The following is a 20,068-nucleotide window of genomic DNA, read 5'->3' as shown; positions in this document are numbered from 1 at the left end:
GTATGTATTCCCCCCAGCTGGGCGGGACGCCAGTCCATCGCAGCGTTACTCAAGAAACAGGAGGAGAGAGTGAGAGAAAGTTGTGGCGAAAGAGTACAACTGGGGTCGCCACCACCCCCTACCGGAGCCTCGAGGAGCTTTTAGGTGCTTTCGCTCAATAAACACACACAACGCCCGGACTGGGAATCGAAACCGCGATCCTCTGACCGTGAGTCCGCTGCCCTAACCACTGGGCCATTGCGCCTTCACAATGTAGACATCTACATAAAATAAAAAAAAAGGTCGGGGTGATCACGGTGATATGTCCTTGATACTATGTCAGCTAGATCAAGGGTGACTTAGGGCTAAAAAACAACAAGAACAGCAGCAGCAGTAATAACAAAAGTATATATTAAGTCTGGCATAATTTTTGCAGAAAATGACAGAAGTTAAAAAACATATATTAGCGACAGAGGCAGTATTAATATCGAAAGATAATGTTTGTCTCCAATCCACGTTTAAGCGGGGACGAATATTACCTCTCAATGACAGAAGCGTTTTGCTATTTGAAATAGTGATACTAAATGGCCACAATGATATACAGAAGCGAGTTGAAAAGCAATGGAATCACCCAGTTAACTACTGAATTAAAGACATAATGGTAGTTAATCTTTTGCTTGGCCAAAGTATTTTCATAAGTTTTGTCCTAAACGTCCATACTTGTTTTCAGAGTTTTAATCAGCCCTCGTTCCATATAATATAAAGCTTTCCTTTCATAAGTTCCAAGATATGCTGTCGGTTGAAAGAAATTGGGAATGTGTATCATATATGATGAAGGATATCAGGGATGGGAAATATGTCCTGTGTATTACATGTGATACACAAGACAAGCCAAGCCTTAAAGACAAGCCACCTTTTCATTTATAATTGATTTAGCTGAAATGATACATAGGCGGCAAATTAGTAGAGTTGTTAAGAGCAAGCTGAAATGTCTTGCGGTATTTACTGGATGTCCTCAGCACTTCGAGTTCAAAGTCCGCCGAGGACAACTTTGCCTTTAATCCTTTCTGGTTGATAAAATAAAGAAGTCAGAGGTGGAGGGATGATGGAATTGATAGAGTGTCGCCCGAGATATACTGTGGTGTTTATTCCGGCTCTTTGCATCTTGGATTCTTGGGCGGTATCCTTAATTGGTTACCTGGTTTAACACCAAAACCTATTCGTGGGTGTCTTTAGAGGAGTTCACTCTTTTGCAAGCATTCAGGCAAAGTCTTCGGTTTTAGGATAACATCCGCATTTTCCACTAATCTCTGAGGCCCTGAGAATAGTGCATTGCCTCTCTCTATCGGACTAAGCGGTAAAAAATGACTTCTGTAAAGACTCCCGAGAGGTTACTTATAAGAACAAACAGGAACGTTCCAGAAAATTGCAATTCTCGTTGTATGAATATTTTCAGAGACATCTCCACTTGTTAATCTTACACAAGAAATTTTAGTGGGGAGGGATAAGCCGATTGCATCGAGCCCCGGTGCTCAATTGGTACATATCGACCACGAAAGGACAAAAAGGAAAGTCAACCGATAATATAAAGAACCGGAAAAATTGCTCCGAAGCACTTTGTTCGCAGCGGCAACAATTCTGCCAGCTTGCCGCCTTAATTACAATCAAAATACTAATAATAATTTTTAATATAGGTATAAAATCAGAAGTTTTAGGGAGTGATATAGTCGATTAAATCAATACTAATAAAGGCGGCGAATTGGCAGACTTGTGGGGGCGTCGAATTAGATTTAACGCTGTATTACTTCCACCCTCTGAGATCAAATCTCGCCGAGGTCAACTCTGCCTTTTATCATTTCAGGGTCGATAATAAAAACAAAAGTACGATTCTAGGATGGTGGATTGGTGGAACTGTAATAAATTCGGGCTGGGCATATCATCAGCTCAACGTAAGAATAGCAACCAAATAATTATTTCCAAATTAAGCATAGAGCTTTTGAGGGAAGTTAGTTAGTCGATACCATTGAGCCCAGTACTTGACAGGCGCTTCCTTTTATTGACGCCAGAGGGATGTAAGGTAAAACTGACATCGCAGAATTTGAACTCAAAATGCGAAGAGCCAGAAGAAATAAAGAATTTTGTCCGCCTCTCTGGCGATTCTGGTAATCCACCGCTTTTATAGCACCTAACTAATGAAGTCTGGTGTCGAATTTTATATTATTTTTATGCACATTTTAAGAAACATATACAAGCAAATCTTAGGCTTTTATTTTGGTAAGGAAACCATCGCCTGGCATAAAAACATCGATTTTATTTTGCTATTTGATATCCGAGCGGTCCTTTAGATATTTGAAAATTTGATAAAATGTTTAAATTCTGATTGCTTAGAAAAAAAGAAAATTTGATTATTAAACTTTCGTGTATAATATACTTTTTTTCCATTTTAAAAATCCATTGTAATACTATCTTTACACGTATTTACCAGAAGTCAAAAAAACTTTCCGAGTAAATATTTTTTACCTTAAAGGTTTACATGAAACCAAAAGCATTGATTTTATTTGCAGAAAGAAGGAGAAATCAAAGTAAGATACAAAGAAAAAGAAATAACTAACAACAGTTTAAATCTTTCTGCGCTTATTCGATTTCATGTATTGGTTTAATAAAAAAAAATATACATTGTTTTCTGTTTCGAATCTTAGCCTTTGTGTTATGTAGTTACACAGTGACATTGAATGTTACTTAGTATAACAAGGTATAAAATATAAAATATAAAAAGTAAATACAAATCAAAACTGAAACGAAATATAAATCTCTACAAAAGAAACGAAATGACAAATCAATGGGCAAATAGAGAATTAGAGACATAGATAAATAAATAGCTGGATTGATGGATGTTTGGACGAATAGTTTAATAAAATGATAGCTAGTGGAAAAGATAGATAAATAGATAGATAGATAGAAAAAAGTGATATAGATAGAGATACAAACAGGTAGATATACATAGATAAATATAGATAAAGTGATAGTAAAAATAAAGAGAAATAGATAAGAGAAATAGATAAGTAGAAAATGAAACAAAGTAAATGTTTTCCATCTGATACCATGAAGCAAAATAGATTTGTAAATCGGAAATTGTTGTTTTAGTAAATCTTGTTCGCATGAAATTCGAGTATAGAGAACGAAAACAAGCAAGCCATGTTGAGTAACATCTTAGAAGTAATAATAATAATAATATAATAATAATAATAATAATAATAATAATAATAATAATAATGATAATAATGATAATAATAATAATAATAATGTGACGAAGGTAGTGGAAGAGGAGAAAGGGAAGAAAATGAATATGTCGATAGTTTTATCACGTACGTTTGGCTTTTAGAGGGAGAAGAAACAGCAATGTTTGGGCATTATGGGTGGAGGATTTCGAATGAGATTCAGACGAGAAACTAACCAAACTACAAATAACGAATTTGTTTTGCAAACATCATTTAGATAACAAATAATAAATATTTACTTGTCGTATACATTCGTGCGATATAGCAAAAATCTTGACCTTTCACTAAACTGGTCAGAGTAATGTAGACAGCCAGTGTTCAACTGTCTTAACTATTTTCATCTTTTCAATCATAAAGTAGTTTTACAATCACACACACACACACACACACACACACACACACACACACACACACACACCACACACACACACACTCTCTCTCTCTCTCTCTCTCACTCACTCTCTCTCACAGGCACACGCACACACATGTAAGTAATATATATATATTTCAGTATCGATCAGACTATCGGACGCTATTACACACTGCTGGTCACAGTGCGCTTCATATTGGCTTATCTTTTGAACGTTGCCACTCCGCTCGCCAGGCATATAGGCCAACATTCCCCCACCCCACCCCGAACGGAACGCCAGTCCGTCGCAGGGTTACACGTTTCCAACTGAGGGAACCTTAGCAACATGATTCCCAGCCGGTCTGGGAATTGAAACCACGATCTCGCGATCGTGAGCGCAGCACCTTAACCACTAAGCTGTACGCCTTCACACACACACACACAAACTCACGCGCACACACACGCACGCACGCACACAGACACACATAAACACACACAAACACGCACACATACACACAAACTCACACACGCATACAAATTCACATACACACACACTCACAAACTCACTCCCGAGCACACGCAGACACAGACATACAGTCAGACACACACACACACACACATACACGCGCACATACAAATACATCCTCCGCTGTTTATCGAGATAACGGCAGACAAAATATTTCAATCATTAACATCCGGTTGTCTTAAAAAAAGAGGAAAGAAACCATTGGACAATATATTCCTGGGTATAAAATAAAAGACGTATTAGTCATGATCATCTGATATCTTAAAATTTGATGCTATGTCTTTCGTGGTATTAGTTTTTTTAATGAATATCAAGTAGCCCTATGGTGATCTTTGACTATAAGCCTAATCCATCTCTCTTTACTCTTTACTCTTTTACTTGTTTCAGTCATTTGACTGCGGCCATGCTGGAGCACCGCCTTTAGTCGAGCAATTCGACCCGGGACTTATTCTTTGTAAGCCCAGTACTTATTCTATCGGTCTCTTTTGCCGAACCGCTAAGTGACGGGGACGTAAACACACCAGCATCGGTTGTCAAGCAATGCTAGAGGGACAAACACAGACACACAAACACATACACACACATACATATATATATATATATATACATATATACGACAGGCTTCTTTCCGTTTCCGTCTACCAAATCCACTCACAAGGCATTGGTCGGCCCGGGGCTATAGCAGAAGACACTTGCCCAAGATGCCACGCAGTGGGACTGAACCCGGAACCATGTGTTTGGTTAGCAAGCTACTTACCACACAGCCACTCCTGCGCTGGGCAAAAAAAAAAGCTCTTAAGGCTAGGTTTCTCTTATAGAGTTAGAACATATTTCAACTCTGAAGTCTCTGACACTCAGCAGAGCGTTAATGAAACTCACAATGGAATAGTGTTCGAAGATACCAGATTTTACTTGACAGAAATAATTTTTATGTTAAATTCTCATTACCAATTTACGTTAGAAGTAAGCAGCTGTCTACCCAGAGGTACAATAAATGTCTGTCAACATAGAATCGCATAGAGATAAACAATTCGCTTGTCAAGTTTACAAATACATCCATACCCCACCCCGCATATATACATTTGTAAATTTGAGCAGTATAGTTGCTGCTTTCATCTCTTCTAGAGATGTTCTAACTAGCTAATTTGCTTATATATATATTATATAAAATCCGTTCTGTCTGTCTGTGTGTGTGTGTGTGCGCCTTCTAGGATCTCGGGCATCCTCCATCCGATTGCGCTCAAATTTGATATGTAGATACCGACGGTATCAGGGCGCGTATAAGTCTTGAAAAAAGAATAATTACCAAAATCGATTCCAGGAGAGAATGCGATCGATAAAGCGGTTTTTGTCCTGCTTTTCTTCCGCCAACCTGTACATAACTGCACTTTCCATTTTTTGTTGTTTTTGTACTGCTTAAAGGCACGTTTCTTTCCTGCCAAGCTTACTATTTAAACCATGTTTGTGTTCTTCCAGTGAACAGCCTTATCATTGCTGGTATTTTAAATTCTTTGGTTGTATAATTGTGTGAATAAAATCGTTTTTCTATGGAATAGAAAAAAAAGTATATCTTTATTTCTTCTTTTGCTGGTGTCTCAAAATTTAGGTTAAATCAGTGTTTCTCAAAGGGGAGGCCTATGGGACGGTTGGACAAGTTGTTTTGAGAAAATTTGGTTTAAATGTTTGACAACTCAGCACCGTCCATTGGACGGGGGGGCAGAGCTTTTGCTTGTATATATATAAAAATAAGGATAAGATCATTATTTAAATATCGAACTTATCAAGTGGCTAGCATGGGAATAAAAACCTTCAAGGGTAATAATTGTTATTAAAATTATAATTTAGGGTATCTAAGAGATACCACTACGCTCGAAATACAAATTCACAGACCCAATTTTTGGCTGCTATTTCAAGCACGGTGGTATCTCTTAGATACCCTAAATTATATATATATGTATATATATATATATAATCCACAGAATTGTCTCCCCTTACTCACAGGAAATGGATAACTCCTACTCCATTTCTTGTTTTGACACACATTCACCCAACGCTTTAAACTAAACACTACATTTAAGCACATGGATCCTAATCCTCCAAAGAAGTTTTTCCAAGGACTATTATTGAACTCTAAAATCATAAAAACTCTACAAATATTGGTATACTTAATTATTAATTTTAGTATATATGTATTATTATTTTTTGAAAAAAAACCATTGTAAATTTCTTTTTTCCCCTTCCTCAATTTAAAAAAAAATTCTTTCCCCTTCCAAAGCTTGAAAATTTGTCTTGCAATGAAAACCAGTTTGATTTATTATTTTATCTTTTTTAATTTTTCATACACCCATTTTTATTAAAATTTACTTTCAATTTAGCATTCTGCCTTCTTATAATTTTTCCTCTCCTATCATTTCTCCACGTCCGGTTAACACAATCCCACCATTTACTGATTTATATATATATATATATATATATATATATATATATATATATATATATATATATATATATATATTATATATAGAGGGCATTATACATACATGCCAGAAGGCATTATACATACATGCCAAACGCTAAGAGGGACAATCAGTCATTTCTACCAAAAATATTACTAATCCCACCGAATGCAATTTTTCAAAGTAAGACATTTAAAAATATAGACCTGTATCACAGTGATTTCATACTTACGTAATCATCAGCAGGCCTGAATGTATTATAAATAAACAACGACCCTGCCCCGCTTAAGCCGATCAGCTAACTGATCAACATCAACGAAGCACATGGGTGAGTTTACATATATTACCTGACAATTTCTTGTTAAGTTTTCCTTATTAAGTAGTTGTCCTTAATTGCTAAACTTATATATATATATATATATATATATATATATAATATTATATATATAATATATATATATATATATATATATGTATATATGTATATATATATATATATATATACATACATACATACACACACACACACACGCACATAAACATATATATACTAGCAATAATACCCGGCGTTTCACGGGTCAGAAAGTAGTAAATATTTGAAGGGTCTAGTTATGTTGTGGGATTCACAGCACTGTCCTAACCAGGAGAACTTCTAAGAAAGTTTTCAAGAAGGTTGCTTGCTTGTAGGAACGAATGGACGGGCCGTTGCGACAGGGAAATCGATCCCGTAAGTCAATAATCCGGAGGGACACATGAACACGTGCATAAGGGGATATCTAATTGCCAAAGGTCACGAAAAGTGGGGGTTACGCAATGCAGATTGTATCACAGTCGAACTGCAATAAGTGGCTGACCCGTCAACGGTAACCCGTTAACGCCGGTCTGCCTTTTCTCGCGATGTGAAATGCGTAATTCTGTAGTATAATGTAGCCCAGGGTCTCCTCAAGGAAAAGATGGCAATGAAAGGTAAGACATTCATCGGAAGTCGGAAGCGACTCGCCTCTGCAGCAGGACGTTTGAGTGTAACATGGGCGCCGTAGCAGTCGTAAGTAATGTTTTAGTAGCGGTCTTACCACCGAGTCTAAGCTAAAATTGATTATCGGGAGAAGCTACCAGAAAACCCATGAAATGTCAACATATAAATACTGCAATTTTTTGCTGATTCCATACACAGTGTATCGAGCTAAGGGCAATGTAAATCGGTAGATGGGCTGACTGCATTAACTGAGTTCAAATATCGCCCTGACTTCGGTCCACTTTTGCAGTAAGAAAAAACGCAGTATTTTCATTGTCGAAGTTTCAAGGGATTTACGGTACTGCAGTCAGTAAGTGGGTTTCAAAACCTTGAAGTGTTTTTCAACGCAGAAACGCTGTGATCCCCGTCTAGGAATGAACAGTGTCTAAAAATAGATTTGGGTGCATAATTTTAAACATTGGACTTGGCAAGAACTAAAAAGTTAATGCTCCAAATGGCGTAGTTTAGCGTTAGTATGTTTGAATAAAAGTTTGGCAACGGAAGTTTGTAACGAAGTAGTGCACTGAGCCCCGGCAATGGATGACTTTTGATTAATTAAGTGCGCCAAAAGAGTGTCAATAGGGTGAGAAGGGATGCAAAAAAGTGATGATGCACGTCTTGTTGTCTCTACCTCCTAAATAACACCATACACAGAAACTAAGGCGTGGGTATGGTTAACGGAGAGGCTATTTCAAGCAGTAATAGGGCTTCAAAAGCTCTGACGTGATTTTTTACAACGAACCACCGCTATGGTCCTCGACTAAGAATGCTTATTGCTCAATGTTACACATTGGAACTTGCAAAAAGTATGGAACATGGGTTCTTTTGCTGTCTTTCTTCAAAGTAAAAAGTGTAACGATGTAATGACTTGACGTTCGGCAACTGGCTTTTTTAAGGTAGCATTACATTGAACCCTGGCAAAGAAAGGGTAAGTGCTTCATCTACTGGGCTAAAACTGTATCAAGAGAGTAGCTAGAGGTGCAAAACGTGTTGGTGCATGAGCCATTTTGCTCTCTTTCCCCAAAATAACACATTAACGTGTAAAACGGAGCAATTAAGGCGTGAACAAAAGTTCAGCAACACATGTGCGCATAATATCACTTTGTGTGTATGCCCCCGATCATGCGTGCAGGTCACGGGGGTGATTTCTTCGCCATGACCTAGCTCTGACCATATGGAGTATGTGTATAAAATTTGAGGTCAATCGAACATTGAATGTGGATTTCTATAAAAAACAAATGTCTACACAGACACAGACACACTGACACATTGACACACAGACACACTGACACACAGACACACAGACACACACAAAATCAATTTTATAATTACATATATATTTGTAAACAGCTGTTATCTCAAATTTACAGATAAAACAATTTTCAGCACAAATTGGGTTTTGATAAACAACTAACAACACAAATTTAGGAAAAAACAGTTTTTGGTTGAAATTAAAAAATAGATAAACAGCAATTAGTGATACAAAATAACACGTAAAGAAAAAATTATAATTTAGAATTAGCTATCAGCATGGATATACACACAAATATACAGCTATCAAATTTTCATACACGTTAAACACTTCTCTGCACAAACTTACAGTTAGGTAAACAACTCTGAACACAAATTTATATGCGATAAACAGCTCTTAGCCTGAACTTACATATAAATATCTCTTAGAGTAAATCTACATAAAGATCAACAAATCTTAGTATAAATTTACACACAGCTCTCGGCACATACTTACATTCGGTAAACGCAGCTGACAACAAATTTACTTATTCATAAACAATTTTCAACGTAAGTTTACAAACGATAAACAAAAATGAATAAAATATTGTATACAGATAAATAGGTATTAGCATGAATTTGCATACAACTAAATTCCTATCAGCATAAATTTACATTCAAGAAACAATTAATAGCATAAATTTGCATAGAAGTATAGCAATCAAGTACATATTTATGTACACAAATCCTCATACAGATAAACAAATAGCAGTATAAATTTACATAACAATACAAATTTACATATGCTAAACAACTCTCGACACAAATTTACGTACATAAATAGTTATCTTTATGAATTTTATTAAAAAAAAAAACATTTCAGAGCACAAATTTACATTTACTTGAACAACTATCATCACGAATCTACATACAAATAAACAGCTATTAATACAAATTTACATGTAATTTACAGTTACATGCAGTTAAACAGTTGTCTGGACAAAATTTTATACAGGTAAACAGCTATTAGCATAAATTTACATACAGATATATACCTATTACTGTAATTTACATACAGGTGAACGATTATCAACACTAATTTACGATAAACCGTTATTAGCATAAAGTTACATACCGTTAAACAGCTACGAATATAAATATACATAGAGGAAAACAACTAACATACAAATTTAAAGATAAACAGTATCAACATATAGATAAACAGCTATCAAAATAAATTTACATAGAACTTGAGTTTAGGGTGTTCGGCTCACGATCATAATATTGTGGGTTCAATTCTTGGATCAGGTACTGCGTTGTGTCCTTGAACAAGACATTTTATTTTATGTTACTCCAGTCTACTTAGCTGAAAAGTAAAGCCAGCTGAGTTCTGGTGCAGCTCTCTTTTCCTTTAGCTTTGATACCTTGGATGTACCCCTGGGTCAATCGTTTGGAGGGTCAAGAGTAAGTTTATGTTTGGTCGCGACCACATAAACACCCAAAACAATTAGCTAAAGCATGGCACTTGTTAGCGAGCCATACTCGTTTGCGAGTGACGGCAATCTCTTTATGTAACTAGATCCACAAAATTGCATTACAGATAAACAACTCTTCACCCAAATCCAAAAGGTTACAAAATTACGTCTTTTTAACTTTAAATTTTGTGTCCTTTGTTCCGATATGAATTTTTTTTTTAGACTTTAGTTGTCAGCGCTGGATGTTACTATAATCGATTAGCATGAAGGATCATGCCTATGAACAGAGTCTTTCCGCATGTGACCATCCCGCTCTTTTTTTAAACATACGTTATCAAGCGTATCTTCCATTTTAAATATGGTAGGATGTGATTGAAGGGAGGTTTGACTACTCTTTCTAGCAAATCAAGAAACCACCAAGAGACTCCTTCTTTGAATTACCCCTTAATGTCTTATACAAAGTTCGAGATGAGTTCGAGATGCATAAGAGATATTTTCAATTATTCTATCAATGCAATAATAACCTTTAATAATTTATCAACGATAACTCACCCAACATCCCGCAGAGAGAGAGAGAGAGAGAGAAAGAGAGAGAGAGAGAGAGAGAGAGAGGGAGAAGAAGAGAGGGAGAGGGAGAAGAAGAGAGGGAGAGGGAGAGAGTGAAAGTACGATCTTGATTACATGGAAGTGAATGAATCGTCTTAAGGTGACGATCTGGCAGAGTCGTTATCACATTTCGTCCATCCTTACGTCCTGAGTTCAAATTCTGCTGAGGTCGACTTTGCCTTTCATCCTTCTGGGGTCAATAAAATGAGAATCTGTTGAGCACTGAGGTCAACGTAATCGCCTAACTCCTTCCCTCGAATTTTCCGACATTGTGCCAAATTTTGAAACCGATATTTCAGTTACTATAAGCAGCATTTCGTCCGTCTTTATGTTCAGAGTTCAAATTCCATTGAGATCGGCTCTGCCTTCCATCCCTTGGGGGTCAATAAAATAAGTACCAGTTGAGTACTGGGGTTGATGTAGTCGGCTTATCCAATCCTCCGAAATTGCTGGCCTTGTGCAAAATTTTAAATCAATATTTCAGTCGTCAAACCTGCATTTTTTTCTAAATATGCAAAATGATAAATAACCCTCCATATTTGGGCGACGTCTGGAGCCGTTAATTGTGTGTGTGTGTGTGTGTGTGTGTGTGTGTGTGTGTGTGTGTGTGTGTGTACACGCAGGCGAGCACATACGAGTAAAACAGGGCGGGAAAAAATAGTACTCGAATATCATGTGTAGAGTAATATGCTTTTATTAAAGCTGCGAAATTATCACAAAACTATTCGTCGTATGTGTGTGTGTGTATATGTATGTATGTATATATATTATATATATATATATATATATATATATAAATATATACACACATACATATTGAGGTCGGTTTTGCCTTTCAATATATATATATATCTTAAGGTCGGCTTTGCCTTCCATCCTTTGTGGATCGATAAAATAAGTAGCAGTTGAGTACTGGGGTCGATGTAGTCGGCTTAACCAATCCTCCGAAATTGCTGGCCTTGTACAAAATTTGAAATCAATATTTCAGTCATCAAACCTGCATTTTTTTCTAAATAAACAAAATGAAAATAAACCTCCATATTTGAGCGATATCTGGAGCCGTTAATTGGTTTCATCGTTTTTCACTAATGTTTACTTTCACCTAGAGACTATTTAATGTATTCCGTCCTGGAAATATGTATTTTTTTTTGTTGAAACTGAAAATATATTTTATTTTAGCAATGCATATTTATTTTACCATTGCTTTCAGACTCCTTAAAATTCATTTATTTTTACTGCTTTGACTCGATTTCTTGCTCAGTAGTTTGTTTCGAAAATAAAAATTTTGTTTTGTTAGTCAGCCGGCACATAATTACTTAACGGCATTCCATAATCCCCTGATTAATTGCTATCAGCATAATATAACTGAATAGCATCATTTATATTCTGAAAAGAATCTGTTTAACTATTTAGTCATGTATAAAATTACATATTTGTCATCCTGTAAAAATTATTTTAGCATAAAAAAAAATATGCGAATGAGCATGGTGTCTCGACAACTGAAATATCCAGGTTTCGACCTTATAGGGTATCATTAACTTCAGTCTAGCAAAGGTTATATTCTCCCAGCTAGAATCGCGTGCAGTTGCTAAATAATCGGTATTCATCATTCCAGCGTATAGAAATAATAGCGCATCATAAAGCAAGTGATATATATTGCTTTATGATGCGGTGTTTATTGTCAAACCTCTATCTATCTATCTATCTATCTATCTATCTATCTATCTATCTATCTATCTATCTATCTATCTATCTATCTATCTATCTATCTATCTATCTATCTATCTATCTATCTATCTATACATACATACATACATACATACATATATGGTGGTGACCCCCTTCGGTCAGACACTGACCATGGGTTTGCACTCAGAAAGTTACCCTCTGAGGCACAAGTCTGGGCAAGGTTGTTTTATGGAAGACCAGCAGTCGCCCATGCATACCGGCCTTCTCTCTCCACGTCACCGATGTTGTCCAAGGGAAAGGCAAGGGCCGATACAGCTTGGCACCTGTGACGTCGCAATTCATTTCTACAGCTGAGTGAACTGGAGCAACATGAAATAAAATGTCTTGCTCAAGAACACAACACGCAGCCCGGTCCAGGATTCGAGCTCACAACCTCATGATCGTAAGCTCGACGCTCTAACCACTGAGCCACGCGCCTATACATATATACATACATACATATATATTACACTTGGTTTATGATACGATCTTTATTGTCAAACCGATGTATGTATGTATACACACACATGTATGTATGTATGTATGTATGTATGTATGTATGTATGTATGTATGTATGTATGTATGTGCATACGTACGTATATGTATATACAGGCATTTCAAAAGATCGTATCATTTTTGTTAGATTTATTTCTAGAAAACAAAACGTCAATTGATGGACTGAATACTTAATCTAGTTTTTAGTAGACATGCTTTGTGCAGCTTTTAAAGATTTAACCCGTCTCAGCATCGTACTAACGAGTAGTTGCCGCACAGATAAAACGTTATAATGAATTGTGTCTATTTACTTTATAAATATGTATGTATGTATGTATGTATGTATGTATGTATGTATGTATGTATGTATGTATGTATGTATGTATGTATGTATGTATGTATGTATGTATGTGTGTGTGTGTGAGTGCGTGTGTGTGTGTGTGTGTATGTGTGTGCGTGTGTACACGCAGGCGAGCACATACGTCTAAAACAAGGCGGAAAAAATAGTACTCGAATACCAAATGTAGTGTAATATGCTTTTATTAAAGCTGCAAAATTATCACAAAACTGTTCCCGTTTGTCGGACAGTTATATATATATATATATATATATATATATATGTATATTTTAATATATATATATTTTAAAGAACTTGTTGAACTTTTTTATGCCCTTAACATGCCCCTGTTACCAAAGACTGTATATATATATGTAATGTAGCAATTTGCAACAACCAATAATTAACGTCCAAAGAGTGAACGGTAAAAGTGGTAAAGTAAATAAACATCTTTTAAATTGCATTTTCAAACCTTCTTTCGTATATATATATAATATATATATATATATATATATATATATATATATATATATATATATATATATATATATATATATATATATATATCAATGAGGGATCTCAGCAACACATTATCAAGGTATGGTATGTAAATTATGTAGTAGACATATAAACAGGCAAATTTAAATATTACTGTGTAGATTGAAAAAAAAAAATTAATGAATAGGCTTTAATTGATTTTCGTTTATCGTTTCGAAGTTTGTTCTGACAATACAAGTTGCTTTTATTTATTTGGTATCACTAATTTAAGATATATTTTTTCCATTGTATCTGAACTATTACAATCGGAGCAAATTGAATTGAACTGAATCTTAAACGTTATATAGTCGGTCAAAGCATGGTTGGAATAGCTTAATCAAGCGACCCTCTCTTTTTTCTCCCACTTTTATTTACATCTTTCTCTTTCTGTTCTGTTCTGTTCTGTTTTTATGTCTGTCTGTCTGTTTGCCCCCTTCTCTCTCTCTCTCTCTATATATATATGTGTGTGTGTGTGTGTGTGTGTGTGTGTGTGTGTGTGTGTGTGTGTGTAGAATTGAGGAATAAGTGAAAAAATAAATACACGGTAATTAAGAGCTCAAATAATAACAGGTCGTTAAACATCAATACATTTTCTACTTTTATTCTACACACACACACACACGCACACGCACAACACACACACACACACACTCACGCACGCACGCACACACTAACATATGGTTGTATTTATTGAGCAAGACGTATAATTTTGGTTCTTTCTACTTTAAATTATTGGCCACTTTCAAAGTGTGATTTATATTTAAGGAAAAAATAAATCTAATTAACCGCCAGTCTTGGTCAGACAGACATAATTTAAAATGAGAATAACGAGATCTTCGATCATTACTCACAGAATAGATATAGTAGATATAACAGGTAATAGAGAAATCGTTCTGTTTTCTTCTGCCTAGTCTAATAAAGTTATTGGTGGAACTGAGAATGCTGAAAGATCTGATACAGCGTGTAGAATAACCAAGTATAGAAGGCTATATGTGAGTCTAATGCGTGAGACTTGACGTCAGATACTCGGAAGGTGCGTGCAAGCATTAAAGCACTAGTCTTTGTCTATTGAGATCATTCAAAAAGTAGTAAATGGCGGTATTCCTCTAAGTTCCGAGGGGCTTAAGTTTACGTAAATTATAGATCATTGATGATGTGGCAACCAATCTCCTTTAGTGCATATGTGTTCGTAGTTCGGGGACACGAGGACCATCTAGTCATCCTTGAGGGTGATTGATGACTTGCACGGTGGCTTTGTTTAAAGTGAAGAAGAGTTGCACGCCGTCAACCCCACTCTTTAGTCCATGGTAAACTTCAATCCAGTGCCAAGACTAGGACAAGACGACTAGGGATGGAAACGGATGCAGTGGATGACCAAGATGTCTTGCTTGCCTCATCTTGCGCTCTGCTCTCCACAATGCGTTGCTGCAGCCGCCCTCCGTTGCAATCTTCTTCAGCAGAGTCCGTTGGATCCAGTTTTCACATGCATGAGTAGGCAAGTCCTAATATGCTAATTATCCCATAGTTGGGTCTCTGACAGGTGCTACTACTCCATTGCAGGGTAGATCTGAGAACAATTGTGGCTGAGAGGTGGTTCCTCACCCCTCAAGACCCTGGAATTCCCAAACCTGGGCCACACCAGGTTATACCAAGGACTTCCCCTTTGCTGTGGTCTATTGATGGCAATATTTTTTGCTAGGCTCAGTCCTACCAAATTATACAATCCAAGGAGTTTTCTTTTTGACAGTTTAGGTGGGTGAGTGCATGATTTTTTTCTTTTCTTTTACTTGCTTCTGTCATTAGACTGCGTCATGCTGGGGTACAACCTTGCAGAATTTTTAGTCGAATGAATTGACACTACTACTTATTTTGTGTTAAGTCTTTTACTTATTCTATCGGTCCGTTTTATCCAGAAGCGCTAAGTCACGGGGACATAAACACACAAACACTGGTTGTCAAGCGGCACTGAGGGACAGACACAGACACGAAAATACACACACACACACACACACACACACACACACACACACACACACACACACACACACACACCACACACAAACACACACACATATATATATATATATACACACATACATATGAAGGGCTTCTTTCAGTTTCTGTCTACCAAATCCACTCAGAAGGCTTTGGTCAGCCTGAGGCTGTTGTACAAGACACTTGTCATGCAGTAGGACTGACCCTGGGATCATATGGTTGGGAAGCAAGCTTCTTACCACACAGCCATGCCTGCACCTTCTATGTGGAACATTCCTACGGATAGTCGTACACCATGATTCATTGGACCGATATTGGTTCTTTCCTCTAAAGTTAGCTTGCTTGCAAGTTTGCGTAACGTTCCAAGACTCTATTCAGCTCTCTTATACACACCACACACACACACACACACACACACACACACACACATTACACACACACACACACACACACACACACGCACACATACACACACACACACACCACACGCTCACATGTATATATATATATATATATATATATATATATATATATTATATATACATGTGAGCGTGAAACTTTTCCAAATACTGTTGTTTCACATCGTGGCACTGTGTGGGATTTGATAAGAAAATTTAGAAACACATGTTCAGTAGAAGACGCACCAAGAAGCTGTAGGCCTACTGTTCTTTCAGACGAAACATTCTCCAATATTTCTGATAAACTGTTGGCAAGCCCGTCAAAGTCCTTACGCAAATTGTTACAGGAAATGGAAATCAGCCTAGGAAGTGCTCAAACGGCAGTAAAAAAGAAATTAAATTTCTTTCCATACAAAGTGCTGGCCATTCAAGAATTGAAGACTACGGATCATGCTAAAAGGCTTCATTATTGTCATTGGTTCCAAAACTTTGTTGCCGAAAATGGCATAGAAGTGCCGGATGGGTGTTTTTATACCGATGTGACTTGGTTTCATCTGTCGGGACACAAATTCACAAAACAGAAGGTTATGGAGCACTGAGAATCCACACGCGACGCATGGGTAACATCTGCATCCCGAAAAAGTTGGAGTATGGATAGCAATTTCAAGAAAGCGTATTGTGGGACCGATATTTATTGAAGATACCATCAACACCGAGAGATATTGCTCAAATATTGTCTATCCATTTGTAGCCCAACTCACTGGAAGTGAAATTAATTATGCATACTTTCAGCAAGATGGAGCTGCGGCACATACTTCGCGCATCACCATGGCGCTACTTCAAGAGTCTTTCGGTGAACGGATTATTTCGAAGGGACTCTGGTCACCAAGATCACCTGATTCAACACCGCCAGACGTTTTTGTCTGGGAGCAAGTAAAGGATCAGTGGTTGGGAAGCAAACTTCTTACCATACAGCCGAAAGAAGTTTAATATCTGAAACAAGTAAACGGTAAAGGAAAGATACATATGTATGCACACATGTATGGATTTATGCATGTACACATACACATATATACATATTTACACAGATACATTATATATCTAGATATCCACATACATTATATATAATATATGTGTATGAAAAGTATATATATAATAATAATTATTTGAGGGAATATTAATCCTAATTTACAGGGAAAAAAAATCAATTTAGAAGTACTAAACCAAATTTCTCGCAATATAATATATATATATAAAAATTAGAAAAAAGCCCCACCTTTTATCAATTCAAAATGAACAATTAAATTACACCATCTAGAAAATTACATATAATAGAAATATTAATACTTAATCATCGGTATTTTATTGGTTATTTAATTTAATATTTCTGTATATGCAATTTCTAGATGGTTGAATTTAATTGTTCATTTTGAATTGATAAAAGGTGGTTATTTCTATATTATATATATATATATATATATATATATATATATATATAATATATATATACTATATATATATATATATATATATATAGTTATATATATGTATTTGTGTTAAAATCGAGATTATCTTATCTGTTGTGTACAATAAAACTGTACACATCAGTGTGACTAAAATACTAATTTTGTCCTCTTTTAACCCAATCGTACAAAAACAGATGCAGGTGAGTAAACAAGAAATAATCGCATCTATCTTCCAGCATACAATTATAACGTAATCCTTAAATTTGCAACATAAGTGTGCATGAAGCACAATTATATATATATACATACATACAAACATCTACATACATATTATACACACGTCTCTCTTTCACAAATAAAAACGCACAGTACATGCATTTATATGAGCGTGCATGCGCATATATACACACGTAAGCACACTCAACAACTGAATATTTTTTTTTATTTCGTCTTAGCGATGGGAAAAACAGGACCGAGCGGTAAAGATGTGTTTACATTTTCTTCCAAATTGTGCTTTCATACAGAAGTATAAAGCCAACATGAAAGCCTGCCTTCGTTTTGGTGTTTGTTTTCAGGCTCGCCTTGTATCTACTTAAAGCACTTTATAAAGAAATAGAAAATGTAAGTATGCATGCATGCATGCATACATGCATACATACATACCACACCACACCACACACACACACACACACACATATACATACATTATTAAGCATCTATAACTATCTACCTACCTATCTATAATACATAAATGAAAAATAATTGCAAGAAGAGCTGTAGTGGATAACAAGAAGAATAAGAATAATAGCAATATCATCAACAGTAGTAGTAGAAATAATAATAATGATGATGATGATAATGATGACAGTGGTGCTGATGATAATGATAATTTATATGCAACATATATAACTACAAATGCGAACACTATTTTCCTTTTCATCTTGTTTGGCATGCTTTGCAGAGAAACCATCTATGCATAATGCTTTTCCAGTGGTTATTATGTAAAGAAATATCCGAGGGACAATCTATCTATCTATCTATCTATCTATCTATCTATCTATCTATCTATCTATCTATCTATCTATCTATCTATCTATCTATCTATCTATCTATCTATCACTCTATACACATATACATGCATATAGATATAGAAATATATATGTCTGCATGTACGAACGTATGTACATACGTATGTATGCATTATGTATATATGTGTGTAGTGTATATATATGTATATATATATATATATATATATATATATATATATATATATCTATATATATATATATATATACGGGAAGCTTTATGAAAATAAACAAAAGACGAAGGCAGGTGGACTACAAACAAACAATTGTATTAGTATGGCGCTCAGGAATATAAATAAAACAAGTCTTTTACGTTTCGAGCCTACGCTCTTCAACAGAAAGATACACAGAAAAGAAACACAGAGAGAAACAAGGAGAGAAAAAAATGCGTGCAGAAGCTAGCGAATCAACATGGCGATATATTCACATATATTTATATGCATGTATACACATATACACACTGATTAAACTGAAGGATTACTCACTACTTTTTATAGAGTAGAGTTGTGAGAGTGACCTCGACGTTTCCGCCCGTTAGTCTTCATTATAAGTGAGATTATGTATGTACGTAGACGTGGGACACGATTTTGTTGCTTGGTAGTTGAAATTTTACTCGAGTGCACATCGTTTCAAAGAGATGGTTCTGTCTCATTTTCCTGAATATTTGTTGTTTTATTTCGTTTTTGGATTTGGTTTGCAACATTCTTTATGTGAGTTCGTGTGTTGAAGCATATTCTGTTGTGTCTGGGGAGAATCATTTTCTTTTTGTGCCTTATAATTTAACACACTCACCGGTAAAACTTCCATTTATTTCTTATTTTTATTTTCCTAAAATTTTCGTTGCGTCTTGCAACCTTTTCAATAGTCTTGACTCTGTTTTAGTTGTTTTGGTTACAAAGCTATTTTCCCTCCCAAATATTGTATATATCTAACCGCTGCTACAGGTATTAGAACATGCTACTGATTTGAAAAATAATTTACTTAGAGTAATTTTGTTAATTTGTACTGGCGTGGCTGTGTAGTAGACAGTTTACTTCCAAACCACATGGTTCCGGATTCATTATCGTCGTCGTCGTCATCATTATCATCATCTTTTTTGGCTTTTACTTTTA

The sequence above is a fragment of the Octopus sinensis genome, linkage group LG6 (genome assembly GCF_006345805.1).
Source record: "Octopus sinensis linkage group LG6, ASM634580v1, whole genome shotgun sequence".
Classification (NCBI taxonomy): Eukaryota; Metazoa; Mollusca; class Cephalopoda; order Octopoda; family Octopodidae; genus Octopus; species Octopus sinensis.
Note: the sequence above shows the minus strand (reverse complement) of the source record.